This window comes from Oryctolagus cuniculus, chromosome 5, assembly GCF_964237555.1.
Source record: "Oryctolagus cuniculus chromosome 5, mOryCun1.1, whole genome shotgun sequence".
In the NCBI taxonomy this organism is placed as follows: Eukaryota; Metazoa; Chordata; class Mammalia; order Lagomorpha; family Leporidae; genus Oryctolagus; species Oryctolagus cuniculus.
In genome coordinates this window covers 114,726,924-114,742,726 of record NC_091436.1, presented here as the reverse complement: position 1 = coordinate 114,742,726, position 15,803 = coordinate 114,726,924, and positions in this window count along the sequence as shown.

Genomic DNA, 15,803 nt, shown 5'->3' with positions numbered 1-15,803 from the left:
CACTACAAATCTAACCTTGAACAAATCTAAACTCTTAACAATAATCTGCTTATTAATGAACAAAGGAATTTTTAAATTTAGCATTTAAACCCCAAAATGTTGATAAATGTAGGTTAGTTTTATGTTTGCAATGAGTTAAGATGCATGTAGGCTGAAAAAAGTCATTCTAAATCTGACTAAAAATTTAGACTAAATTTTATGCCATAATAAAAATACCTTTCTATTTGTAAACATTATGGCAATATAAATAACAGTTTAATGTACTAAAATTAATAATTTTAAAATTATTAATGATCCATTATGGATGTAATTATACAAAAGAGCTTAATCTGACAACTCATTTTGCTCATCCAGAGGGTAAAAAAAAAAAAAAACAAAGCAGCCTGTCTCCCCCTACCTTCAACAGCGACCTTCAGCCAGCTGTGGGAAGGCTGGCACCATTTTTAGATATAAGCAGTTAGTAGCTGATCCAGCTCTTTTGCAGTCACCCAGCAACTTCAGAGGAGACTCTCCAACTGGTCAGCAAGGGCAACCATGGCAGTTCAAGAGCAGCTGGTGGGGATGATCTCCAACTTGCCAGCTGCACTCAGCAGCAACGGGTGGGGAAGGGCAGCCATCCCTAGGATGGGAAGTGCCACCTGTGGGGACTCTTGTAGGTATCCAGCACAATTGTGAAGGGAGTGGGGCTACAACTGGTGGGTATTGTACACACGTGTGATCCAGGGATTTTACAAGAAGAAAAATCCGTGTTCTCCTCTGACTTTGGGTCTGGCTAGGAGGTTCAGGCTCAATCTGCTGGGGTGGAACACACACAGGCAGTGGCTCTGGGAAGTCCTCAGATTCTCGATGATGGGGAAGGGTATTGGGTTGTAGTGGTCCCTCTTTGACTCCTTCACCATGGGAGCCCTGGATCCTGAGACTGAAAAACACTGTGACATCATGAGAGGAGCAGGGTGTTGCTGGGGCTCTAGGCAATCACTGGGAGCTGCTGTAAACTCTGAGAACCCCCTGGTTGTATAAAGCAGATCATTGCAGCAGAAATATGCTAACAGCAAGGACTGTGCAGATCATTTTTGTGACTCATATGGCAGTGCAGATGAATATTAAATACATTGAGGGCTAACACCTAGACATTATTCAGTTGGGAGACAGTGTGAGGGGATGATTGCACCAACGGAGCCATCCATTCCCCTCCATCCTGTTAACTAGAGGAGAGTGATCACGTCTAACTTGGGTGCCACCCTGGATACTCATCACATCCTAAAGCACCAGCCAGAGCTCCCTGGCCACACTCACCACACACCTCTTGGTATTCACTCTAAGTATAGATATTCCACTAAACCATAGAGGCATGGCTCAAAGACAAAAGCCACCATAGAGGGGAGAAAAAAAAAAAAAACTAATTCAACAAATGCCTAAAAATAAATGCAGAAACTCCGGTAGCATAAATAATTTTAACAGAGTGTTCTTGATCATCATCCTCCTTCAAGATGGGAGTATGTGACTTTCTTATCCCAGGAATTCCACAAGCCAAGATTGGCCTTGACTTGTCCAAAGGCTGCCTACACTAAAGGATGTGTTACATACAAAAACACAGAAGAAAAACCATAAACATGAATGAAAGTGAAGACAGAAAATCTAAAAAAGGTACAAAAGAAATCCAAAGTAAACAATAGGAATATTCATGGAAAAATGGCAGGAACAAGTTGTTACTTACCAATAGTTAACTTGAATGTAAATGATCTCAACTATCCAGTTAAAAGATACAGATTGGCTGAATGGATTAAAAACCAATCAATTTGTTGCTTATAAGAAACAGATCTCACCAACAAAGATACATGTAGGCTGAAAGTGAAAGGATGGAAAAGATATTCCATGATAATGGAAAGAAAAAAAGGGTAGGCATAGCCATCCCAATATCAGACAATACAGACTTTAACACAAAAACTGTTAAAAGAGACAGAGAAGGGCACTATGTAATGATTAAAGAATCAATTCAACAGGAAGATGTGAATATAATAAATGTATATCCACCAATTTACAGGGCACCTAGCTATTTAAAGGAACTGTTAATGGACCTAAATGGAGACCTAGACTCCAAAATAATAGCAACAAGGGACTTCAGAACACCACTTTCATCAATGGGTAGAACAACCAGACAACAAAGAAACAACAGAGCTAATCAAAACTCTAGACTATGTAGACCTAATTGATATCTATGAAACAATCACTCCACAATTACAGAATACACATTCTTCTTTTCAATGCATAGAACTTTCTCTATGATAGACCATATACTAGGCCATAAAGCAAGGGTCAGGAAATTCAAAATAATTAAAATCATACCATGCATCTTCTCTGATCACAGTGATTGAAGCTGGAAATAAACAACCCAAGAATCTCTAGAATATATGCAACCACATGGAGACTGAACAACATGCTCCTGAATGAAGAGTAGATCATAGAAGAAATCAAAAAGAGAAATAAAAACATTCCAGGAAATGAATAAAGATGACAATATGTCACATCAAAACTTACAGGATACAGCAAAAGCAGCATTGAGGTGAAAGTTTATGGCAATCTGTGCCTACATCAAGAACTTCCACTTTGACCATGGCCTTGTCTAAATATGGTCAGAGTCAGTGAACTCAGGGGGCTTCCATAGCCTTGGCAGCTCATGTCAAGAACGTAGGGTGATTACTGAGGCCATAAACAAGAGTGTCAATTTGTTAAGTCAACAACAGGAGTCACTGTGCACTTACTCCTCATGTAGGATCTCTGTCCTTAGTGTGCTATACATTGAGATTTAATGCTATAACTAGTACTCAAACAGTATTTTTCACTTTATGTTTCTGTGTGGCAGCAAACTGTTGAAATCTTTACTTAATGTAGGCTAAACTGATCTTCTGTATATAAAGAGAATTGAAAATGAATCTTGATGTGAATCGAAGGGAAGATAGAGAGGGAAAGGGGAGGGTTGCGGGTGGGAGGGACGTTATGGGGGGAAGTCATTGTAATCCATAAGCTGTACTCTGGAAATTTATATTCATTAAATAAAAGTTAAAAAAAAAAGAAACTGGAAAGACACCAAATAAAACTACCATTGCATTTCAGGGATGTAGAAAAACAGCCACACAAATCTCAAATTAACAGGAGAAAAGAAATAATTAAAATTAGAGAAGAAATAAACAAAATTGAAACAAAAAATGATATGAAAGATCAATGAAATGAAGAGCTTTTTTTTTTTTTGAAAACATAAACAAAATTCACACACCACTGACCCAACTAAACAAAAAGAAGAGGGAGAAGACCCAAATCAATAAAATCAGAGATTGAAAAGAGATGCAACAATAGATATTGCAGAAATAAAAAGAATGGTCAGAAAATACTACACAAACCTGTATGCCAACAAATCAGGACCTAGAAGAAATGGATAGATTCCTGGACATGTATAATCTACCAAAATTGAGTCTTGAAGACATAGAATATCTAAACAGACTAATAACCAAGATGAAAGTTGAATCAGTAATAAAGATCCTCCCAACAACCAAAAGCCCAAGTCCTGATGGCTTTACTGCTGAATTCTATCAGACATTTAAGAAGAACTTATTCCAATTCTTCCAATTAAGAAGAACTAATTCCAATTCTTCTCACACTATTCAAAACAATTGAAAGGGAGGATATCCTCTCAATCTCCTTCTATGAAATTGGCATTACCTTAATTCCTAAACCAGAAAAAGAAACAACAGAAAAAGAGAACTATAGACCATCAAAAACAACAGAAAAAGAGAATTATAGACCCATATCCCTGAACATAGATGCAAAAATCCTCAACAAAACAATAACCAGTTGAATCCAACAGCACATCAGAAGGATCATTCATCTGGACCAAGTGGTATTTACCCCTGGTATACAGAGATAGTTCAACAACTGAAAATCAAGAAACATGACACATCACATTAAGATAATGAAGAACAAAACCATCTGATTATTTCAGTAGATGCAGAGAAAGCATTTGATAAAATTCAACATACTTTTATGATGAAAACCTTAAGCAAATTGTGTATAGAATGAACATTCCTCAATGAAAGCAATTTATGACAAACCCACAGCCAGCATCCTATTGAATGGGGAGAAGTTGGAGGTATCCCCACTAATATCTGGAACCAGACAAGGATTCTCACTGACACAATTGCTATTCAATATGGCCCTGGGAGTTTTATCCATAGCCATTATGCAAGAAAAACAAATCCAAGGGATATAAATTAGAAAGGAGGAAGTCAAAATATCCTTAATTGCGGATGACATGATTCTATATATGGGTGACCCAAAAGACTCAATGAAGTGATTATTGGAACTCAAAAAAGAGTTTGGTAAAGTAGCAAGATATAAAATCAACACACAAAAATCAATAGCTTTTATTAACACAGAAAATGCGATAGCTGAGAAAGAACTTCTAAGATCACTCCCATTCACCACAGCTAAAAAAAATTCAAATTTTTTGGAATAAATTTATCCAAGGAAGTCAAATAGCTCTATGATGAAAATGAGAAAACATTAAATAAAGAAATAGAAGAAGATTAAAAAGTGGAAAGATCTTCCATGTTCATGGATTGGAAGAATTAATATCATCAAAATGTCCATACTTCCAAAAACAATTTGAAGATCAATCAATCCCTGCAGCAAAGACAATGTCTTCAACAAATGGTACTGGATAAATTGGATCTCTGAATGCAGAACTATGACACGAGAACCCTACCTTAGGATCTGGCACTGTGGTGCAGCAGGTTAAAGCCCCAACCTGCAGGGCCAGCATCACATATGGGTGCCAGTTAAAGTCCCAGCTACTCCACTTCTGATTCAGCTTCCTGCTAATGTGCCTGAGAAAGCAGCAGAGGATGGCCTAGTTCCTTGGGGTACCCAGAAGAAGCTCCTGGCTCTTAACTTCAGATCAGTTCAGCTCCAGCCATTGTGGCTATTTGTAAAATTAATCAGTGAATGGAAGATTTTCTCTCTCTCTCTCTCTCTCTCTGTAGCTCTTTCAAATAAATAAAATATCTTTAAAATAAGAACCCTACCTTACACAAAAATCCACTCTAATTAATCAGAGACCTAAATCTATGCCTTAATACCATCAAATTTCTAGAGAACATTTGGGAAACCCAACAAGACATTGGCTAGGGAAAGCCTTCTTTGAAAAGGCAATCAAAGCCAAAATTAATAAATGGGATTACATCAAACTGAGAAGCTTCTGCACTGCAAAATACACACTTAGCAAAGTTAAGAGGTAACTGACAGAATGGGAGAAAATATTTGCATATGCCAGTTCGGGTCCTGGCTGCTCCATTTCCGATCTCTGCTGTGGCCTGGGAAGGCAGTAGTCAATGACCCAAGTCCATAGGCCCCTGCACCTGCTTGGGAGACTTGGAGGAGGCTCCTGGATCCTGGCTTTGGATCAGCACAGCTCCGGCCATTGCAGCCAATTAGGGAGCAGACCAATGGATTGAAGATCTCTCTCCTCTGTCTCTCCTTCTCTCTCTATGTAACTCTGACTTTTAAATAAATAGATAAATCTTTAAAAAATTTGCATACTATGCAACTGATAAAGGATTAATAATTAGAATCAATATAGAGCTCAAGAAATTCAACAAAAACAAAACAAACAATCCAGTTAAGAAATGGGCAAAGGACCTGAACAGATATTTTTCAAGAGAGGAAATTCAAATGGCCAACAGACACATGAAAAAATGCTCAGGATCACTAGCCATCAGGGAAATGCAAATCAAAACCACAATGAGAGGTCAGCACTGTGGCGTGGCAACTAAAGCCACTATCTGCAGTGCCAGCATCCCATATGTGTGCCAGTTGAAGTCACGGGTGCTCCACTTCAGATCCAGATCTCTGCTGTGGCCTGGGAAGGCAGTAGTTGATGGCCCAAGTTCTTAGGCCCCTGTACCCACTTGGGAGACCTGGAGGAAGCACTTGGTTCCTGGCTTTGGATCAGCACAGCTCCAGCAATTGTGGCCAAATGGGGAGTGAATCAGATGACGGAAGACCTCTCTCTCTCTCTCTCTGCCTCTCCTTCATTCTCTGTGTAATTTTGACTTTCAAATACATATATAACTCTTTTAAAAAAAACCACAATGAGATTTCATCTCACCCCATTAGAGTGGCTTTCATACAGAAGTCAACAAACAACAAATGCTGGTGAGGATGTGGGGTTAAAGGTACTCGAGTCCACTGTTGGTTGGAATGGAAACTCATGCAGCAATTGTGGAAGACAGTATGGAGATACCTCAGAAATCTGAATATAGACCTATCATGTGACCTAGCCATCCCATTTCTGGGAATTTATCCAAAGGAAATGAAATCAGCATATGAAAGGGTGATCTGTATGCTCTTGCAGCTTAATTAACAATAGCTAAGATATGGAATCAACCCAGATGTCCATCAATTGAAGAAATTATGGTAAATATACACAGTGGAATACTGCACAGCAGTAACAAAACTGAAATCCTGTCACTTGCATCAAAATAGATGCAACTGGAAACCATTATACTTAATGAAATAACACAGTCACAAAAAGACAAATACTATGTGGTTTCTCTGATCTGTGGTAACTAATACAGTACCTAAAAGGTAATCTATAGGAGTGAATCTGACACCTTGAGATGTGAATATTTTGAGCATCCCTTGTCTTGATTGTTGAGTAGCAGTTTTATTGTTTATTTAACAAAGTACATCTAGCAATGTAAATTAATAACAAGCCATATCATCTGTGATAAAAATAGGTTATTGTTACCAAATGCTTTTCTTGATCATTTGAAAATTTTCTTATTTCACTTAAGTCTGGAGTATATTGACAAAGAGGCAAGAGTAATTGATAATTTGTAGCATCATGCTATTCAATGTTTACAGACCTGGGCTTTCTCTAAACTTCCTGAACTGATTTGAGAGGGTTAGGGATGACAGCAATTGATGCTGAATTTGACTTCTTCTTGGGCATATGCCTCCTTTTATGTTGTATAATACACTTGTTAGTTAACACAAATGTAGTATTATATTTTATAATTGGAACATGGTCAAATTGTTTCTGCAGATACTGTGTCCTTGTTATGATATATGAAGAAAACACATACTACAATTTCAGTATAGTTTCAAATTTAAATAGCTTAAATATATTTAAACATATCAGTATATTGTTTAACACATATTTGTTATTTTTGCTGTAAAATGTGATTTTCAAACCACAAATTAAATTCTCAAACCATAAACTTAGAACTCTCACTTCTAAAATGCTATTAGTAAAAATAATAGTCTAACAATCCCCAAATTCATATGGAGCACCATAAGACCAACAATAGCCAAAGCAATAAAAAACAAAAGAACAGTAATCTGCCTGGGTTCAAAATACTAACTGAAATGTGATCCCTATTAAACATAAGAGTGGGAATAAGAGAGGGAAGAGATGTATAATTTGGGACATGCTCAAGCTGACTTGCCCCAAATGGTAGAATTAGAAACATACCAGGGGATTCCAATTCAATCCCATCAAGGTGGCATGTACCAATGCCATCTCACTATTCCAAGTGATCAATTTCAGTTCACAATTGATCATAATGAAAGGACTAAGAGTCAAAGGGAGCACATAAACAAGTCTAGTACCTGCTAACACTAACCGATAGAATAAATAAAGGGGAGAGTGATCCAACATGGGAAGTGAGATACTCAGCAGACTCATAGAATGGCAGATGTCCTAAATAGCACTCTGGCCTCAGAATCAGCCCTAAAGGCATTTGGATTTGGCTGAAAATCCCATGAGAGTATTTCAGGCATGGAAATCCAAGACACTCTGGCAAAAGATCTCTGTGAGTGAGATCCCAGTGGAAAGAACAGGTCTTCAAAGAAGGAGGTACCTTTCTCTGAAGGGAGGAGAGAACCTCCACTTTGACTATGACCTTGTCTAAACAAGATAAGAATCGGAGAACTCAAGGGGCTTCCATAGCCTTGGAAACTCATGACTGGAGCATAGGGAGATTACTGATGCCATAGACAGGAGTGTCAATTGGTAAAGTCAACAACAGGAGTCACTGTGCACTTACTCCTCATGTAGGATCTCTGTCCTTAAAGTGCTGTGCATTGAGATTTAATGCTATAACGAGTACTCAAACAATATATTTCACTTTGTGTTTCTATGGGGGTGCAAACTGTTGAAATCTTTACTTAATGTATACTAAACTGATCCTCTGTAAAAAAAAAAAAAAATTATCAACTCCCAACTTGACTCTCACTGGGATTAAACATGACAATAGGTCTGATCTGATTTCATCATCATTTAAAAAAAATCATCTATTATTTTTCACTTCATGTTTCTGTGTGGGAGCAAACTGTTGAAATCCTTACTTAATGTATACTAAGCTGATCTTCAGTATATTAAGATAATCGAAAATGAATCTTGATGTGAATGGAAGGGGAGAGGGAGTGGGAAAGGGGAGGGTTGTGGGTGGGAGGGACGGTATGGGGGGGAAGCCATTGTAATCCATAAATCGTACTTTGGAAATTTATATTCATTAAATAAAAGTTAAAAAAAAAGCTATAGTAATTCAAAACACATAATAGGAGTAGCAGGTAAAGCTGCCACCTGCATATGGGCATCAGTTTAGGTCCCGGCTGCTCCACTTCCAATCCAGCTCTCTGCTATGGCCTGAGAAAGCAGTGGAAGATGGCCCAAGTCCATGGGCCCCTACACCCATACAGGAGACCAGGAAGAAGCACCTGGCTCCTGGCTTCAGATAGGCACAGTCCCAGCTGTTGCGGCCAATTGGGGAGTGAAGCAGTGGATAGAAGACCTCTCTCTCTCTCTCTCTCTCTGTCTCCCCCACTCTCTCTCTCTGTGTAACTTTGACTATCAAATAAATAAATATATCTTTAAAAAAACACATAATAACATGAAAAGGACACATGACCAATAGAACAGAATAGAGAGCCCAGAAGTAAATTCATGTGTTTGTGGTCAAATGATTTTCAATGATGATTCCAAGAATATATAATGGAGAAAGGACAATGTTCAGTATATGATATTGTAAAAACTGGATTTTCACATGCAGAAGAATAAAATATGACACTTTTCACACATTGTTTAGAAACATAAAATTAAGGGGTAGGGGCTGTGGCATAGCAGATGAAGTCACTGCCTGTAAGTGGCAGCATGCCATATGGACGCCAATTCAAGACCCGGTTGCTCCACTTCTGATCTGGCTCTCTGCTATGGACTCATAAAGCAGTGGAAGATGGCCCAGGTTCTTGGGCCCCTCCACCTGTGTGGGAGATCTAGAGGAAGCTCCTGGCTCCTGGATTCAGATGGGCACAGCTCAAGCCATTGGAGCCATCGGGGGAGTGAGCCAGCGGATAAAAGACCTCTTGCTCTCTCTGCCTCTCCTTCTCTCTCTGTGTAACTCTGATTTTCAAATAGATAAATAAATATTTTTTGACAGAATTAGACAGTGAGAGAGAGAGAGACAGAGACAGAGACAGAGACAGAGACAGAGAAAGGTCTTCTTTCCATTGGTTCACCCCCCAAATGGCCACTATGGCCAGCGTACTGTGCAGATGCGGAGCCAGGAGCCAGGTGCTTCCTCCTGGTCTCCCATGCGGGTGCAGGGCCCAAGCACTTGGGCCATCCTCCACTGCCTCCTTGGGCCACAGCAGAGAACTGGACTGGAAGAGGAGCAACTGGGACAGAACCGGTGCCCCGACTGGGACTAGAACCCAGTGTGCCAGCGCTGCAGGTGGAGGATTAGCCTAGTGAGCCCTGATGCCGGCCAATAAATCTTTTTTTTTTTTTATTAAATAAACGTACACTCAAAATAAGTTAAAAATTTAAAGGTAACACCTCAACACTGTAAAACTTCTAGAAGAAAACAGGGAGAAAGCTTCATGACATAGATCTGAGAAAGAATTTTTTGGATAAGATGCCAAAAGCTCAGGCAACAAAACAAAACCAAATCAATGGGATGTCATCAAACCAAAAAGCTTCTGGAGGGAGGGTGGTATTTGGTGCAGTGATTAAACTTCCATTTGGGGTGCCCCTAATCCCATATCAGAGTGCATAGCTTCGTGGCCCTGCCCCACACTCCATTCCACCTTCCTGCTAATACTCATCCTTGGAGGCAGCAGATGTTAGCTCAAGTAGTTGAGTCCCTACCAACCATTTTTGATATCCAGACTGAATTTCTGGCTGATAACTGGCCTAGCTCAGCCCAGGCTGTTGCAGGAATTTGAGGAATGAACCAGAAGATGGGAGACCTCTGCCTTTCAAATAAATAAATTGAAAGATTCAGCACAGCAAAAGAAACAATTAATACAATAAAGAGACAATCACAGAATAGAAAAAAATTTTGCAAAATACACATTTGATTGAAATCAGTATGACAGTGTTATATATACAAAAAATTCCATTGTAACTTTTTTCACAATATTCAAATATGGATAAAGCAAATGCAGTACATATTTGAAAAAGAATATTATTCATCCTTAAAAAAGAAGGAAATTTTTTCACTTGCTACAACATGGATGAATCTGCAAGACCTTATATGAAGTAAAATATACCAGACACAAAAAGACAAATGTTACATGATATAACTTGCATGGGGAATATAATAGCATTGTACTTACGGAGTTAAAGTGTAGAAAGGTGGTTACCAGAGGATGGGAATGAGTGTGGACAAGGAGGAGATGTTGACAAAAGGATACAAAGTTTCAGTTAGACAAACAGAATGAGTTCTCCATATCTATTGCACAGCATATTGACCATAGTTAATAATTATGCATTGTATATGTGAAATTGAGAATGCATTTAATATTTAATCTGTTTAATCTGTTGAAAAACTGTTTTATATAATCTCTTTTCAGAACTATTATGGGAGGTAATGCATGTTAATTATCTTGATATAATCATCCCACATGTATTCATATATCAAAACATCACCTTGAAGGAACTGAGCAAAATGGTGACTGGATAAGACATTCCAGTGATCCACCCCCCACAGAAACACCAGTTTGAACAGTTATTCATGTACAAAGTCACCTACACAAGCGCTAGGGAACCCAGGTGGAAAGACCACAGTGCTTCGTTTTAGTACAATAATATGCAAAATCAAGTTGAAGAAATAAAGGAGCTCTATGTGTTATCCCTCACCCACTCCAAGCAGCACAGCATAGAGAGACATCGACATAGGAGAGAGAATTACATCCGACCCTTAGACTTGAGTCCCAGTGCAACTCCCACCACAGTAAGATTCAGCTGGAAAGCACCCCATAGCCCCTACCCCAAGGACCATATGTGCAAACTAAATTGTTGGATCTTCCATAGTCAGGTAGCCAGGGGAATATGTCTCACTCTCCTCTAATCTCTAGAGAATGATTCCAGTTACTTTGGAGTAGAACTGGAGAGGGAGCATAGGACCTTGCCTTGGAGCTCAGAGACAACTTGCCTCATTGAGATACAGTATGTGATAACATCCAGAAACCTCTGCCCCCAAGCCAGCGCTTACAGACCCAGACTCTAGATTTGTCTCGTTCCTGTGGGATGACATGTCTGCGCTCTTGTGGGATGCACTTTTCTTGCATGTTATCAGCACCAGGCCTTATTGGCTTGGTGTATAGACCCAAGACTTTGAAAAGCCCATTGACCATAAGACAGGTATGTTCCAGCCAAATGCCAATCTGTGTGACCAAAAGTCTACCTTTGTCGCTCCTCCTCCATCACTGGGCAGACAGAAAGGGAACAAATGACAGAGACTTGGGATGCAGTGCTTGGATGGTAAACTTTGACGCTGGCAATATCATAATGCACCCTCACTATACCAGTGCATGTGACAGAGTCATATTGTACCAAAACTAATGAAAATAAAGACTTCTGTTAGAAATTTCTTTTTCTAATATCAATACAAATGTGTCAAGAATCACAGATTGAGGTGGGGTGAAGAAGAGGAAGGAAGGAAAGCAGGAAAAAAAGAATGAGAGAAAAACACATCTGAATAATGTTCCATATTTATTTATTTATTCAAAACTATATTTCCATCTTCTACTTTCAAATAGCTAATATCTGGCACATCTTCATATGATATAATGATACTTCATTCCATTGCTGGAAACTGTAGAATTAAATGTGTCATTTTTAAAAGAAAAATTTGCAAATATTATTTTTGTTTTCTGTTTAATTTAAAGATTTATTTATTTGAAAGGTAGAGTTACAGGAAAATATGGAGAGAATGAGAGAGACAGAGTAAGAGAGAGACAAAAAGAGAGAGAGGCATCTTCCATCTGGTGGTTTACTTCCCAAATGACTGCAAAAGCCAGGCTGACGTCAAGTGCCAGAAATTTCTTCAAGTTCTCCCACGTGGTCCAGGGGGCCCCAGAAACAAGCCATCTTCTTCTGCTTTCCCAGGTACATTAGCAAGAATCTGGATTAGCCCCATATCAGGCAGAGACCTGTACTATAGTTTAATGGACACATTTTGGCATTTATCGCCACCAGCTCATGTGGCCTGTTGCACACAAGCAGGATTGCACAGGGACTGTGAGACCCCTGTGGAACCCACTTAGTTCCTGCCTGGAAAGCTGAAGGCAAAAGAGTCAATCAATAGAGTGAAGAGACAATCTACAGAAGATGAAAAACATTTGCAAATTGTGTATCTGACAAGGGCTTAATAAACAGAGTATTTGAGGAACTCAATACATCTCAATAGCAAAAAAATCCCAAATAATCCAATTTAAAAATGGACAATAGATACAAACTGACATTTTTTAAAGAAAGATATACAATTGACCAACAGTTACATGAAAAAATTCTCAGTATCACTAGTCATCTTGGAAATGCAATTCAGAACCACAATGAAATATCACTTCAATTCAATTAGGTTAGCTATTATCAAACAGACAAAATACAAAAAGTGTTGATGAAGATGAGGAAAAAAGAAAACCCTTGGAGAGAATGTAATGTTACAGCAATATGGTAAACAGTATGGAATGTCATTAAAATTTAAAAATGGAACTACCAGTTAATCCAGAAATGATATATCCAAGCTAAATGATATTAGTCTATTTAAGAGAAACCTGCACTACCATGTTTATTGTGGCATTATTTACAATAGCCAAGAAATGTAACCAACCTCTGTCCATCTACAGAAGAATAATCAAGAAAATGTGATGCAAATGCACAAGGCAATATCACTCAGCAACAAAAAAGTAGATGAAATTTTATTGCAATGGCATGGATGGAACTGGAAATCATTATGCTGAGTGATATAAGTCAAGCATAGAAAGACAAGTATTGCATCATTTACTAATGTGAAGAGTCTAAAAGAAATGTGATTTCATAGAACTGAAAAGTATAATGGTAGCTACCAGAAGCTGGGGAGAGATGGGGTGGAGGAAGATTAGGGGAAGTTTCATTAATAGCTACTGAGTTATAGCTAAATATGAATAAGCAGTTCTGGGAGTCTACCACATAGTGGTATGACTACAGGTAATGTTAATTGTATTTCTGTATCTATAAAACTTGAAGACAGTATTTTGAATGTTTTGACTTTGAGAAAATGTTAAATTTTTTAAAAGATGGATATATTTACCCTCAATGGGTAATATAAAATATATTCATGTATCAAAACATGATATGGTACTCCATTAATATGTTTAATTTTTATGTCTGCTAAAGTGTTTATTTCAAAAAATTAAAATAACAAAAATATTACATCATATTTTAGCTCATCAATATAAAAATTTTATTAGTTTAAAACATTTAAAGGAACATTTTCAAAAAATGAACCAGCAACTAGATCTCTCTCAATCTCTTTCTCTGTAACACTGCCTTTCAAATAAACAATTGAATTAAAAATAAAAACAGTTACATACTATTTAAAACAAGTCACAATGAATTCAACAAAAGAATAAGAAAGATATATATCATGCAAACAATAATTTTAATAAAGCAGAAGTAGCAGTATTTCATTCTCTTTTATGATAGAACAATACTTGATTGTGTGTATATACACCATATTTCTTTATTTATTCATCTTTTGATGGACAGATTGATTTAATATTTTACTATTATGAATATTTCTGCAATAAATATATGAATAGATGTCTCTTCAACATATTGATTTCATTTCCTTTGGGTGTATATCCAGAAATAAGATTGCTAGAGGATTGCTAGGTCCTAAGAAAGTTATATTTTTACACTTTTGAAGAACTTCTATAACTTTCCCCAAAATGGCTAAGCTAGTTTAAATTCACAACAGTAGTAATAGTCTCCTTCACTCCACATCCTTGGCAATATGTGCTGTCATTTTTTTTTATTAGCCATTCTAACTGGAGTGATGATTAGTAATACGGGCATCTTTTCATATATAAGTTGGCCACTTGTACAAAGAATTTCCAATACATTCAAGGAAAATGCATATTGTGATAAAACTGCATGGATTTCAAAAACTGTTTGCATCAAAGTAATCTAATTTTTTATAGTATGTCTGAGCAGGATCCACAACAAGTATGACATCAGTTTAAAAGCCTTTATCAGTGCAACGTGTATTCACTAAAATTCAAGCAAGAACAAGCATCAAATTATGGTGAAGTTTGGGTAGAAGAATTATGACATCACTGATGCTTTATAAAAAGTTTATAGTGACAATATTTCGAAGTATACAATTTAAAAATGGATAACTCACTTTAAGAAGGAGTAAGGAGTGGGCATTTGGCCAATAGTTAAAAACACATCACGCAACCGGGTGCATTGGTTGATTTTTGCCTCTGATCTGACTCCACTTCATGCCAACGCAGAGTGGGAAGCAGTGGTGATGACTCACGTAATTGTGTTCCTACTACCCATGTGGGAGAACTGGACTGGTTATATAGCTCCTCTCTCCTAGCTGTGGCAGGTGTTTGAAGAGTGAACCAGCAGAAAAGGAAACTCTTACTCTCTCTCTCTCAAATTAAGATACAAAAATATTTTAAAAGAATGAATGAGAGAATGTTAAAGATGAAGCCTATGGAGTCAGACCTTCTGCATTAATTTGTGAGGAAAAATTTCATCTTGTTCATGCCCCAATTGAAGAGGATTGGTAATTAACAGCACCTGAATTGGTTCATCTTCCGAAGTTCTGATTAAAAAATTAGAGCAATATTCCTGCTCAGAGGATGCCAAAACCCTCGCAGCCACATCAGGTACAGATAAGAGTAAGGCTCTGAAGGAAATTTTAGGCAAATACTAGAAAGATTCTGAAGTATTTCTTTCCTGAATTGTGACCAGAGATGAAACATGACTTTACAATTTCTGATCTGAAAGGACAAATCACAATCAACAATATTAAAAAAGAGAGAGAGAGAGAAATTGGTCATACTCATATATATATATAATTATATATGAGATAATTCATTAATTAATGGTATGATTAAAATATAAGTAGAGAGAAAGAGAATAATAGTTTCATTACCACCAGCTCAACCTTGTTTTCAGGTAATCTACATCATTCATACTAGGTCTTTACCTTTTTAAAAATCATAAAACACTCCGAAGATTATACTTGGGCTGGCGTCGCGGCTCAATAGGCTAATCCTCCGCCTGCGGCGCCAGCACCCCAGGTTCTAGTCCCGGTCGGGGCGCCGGATTCTGTCCCGGTTGCCCCTCTTCCAGGCCAGCTCTCTGCTGTGGCTCAGGAGTGCAGTAGAGGATGGCCCAAGTGCTTGGGCCCTGCACCCCATGGGAGACCAGGAGAAGCACCTGGCTCCTGGCTTTGGATCAGCAC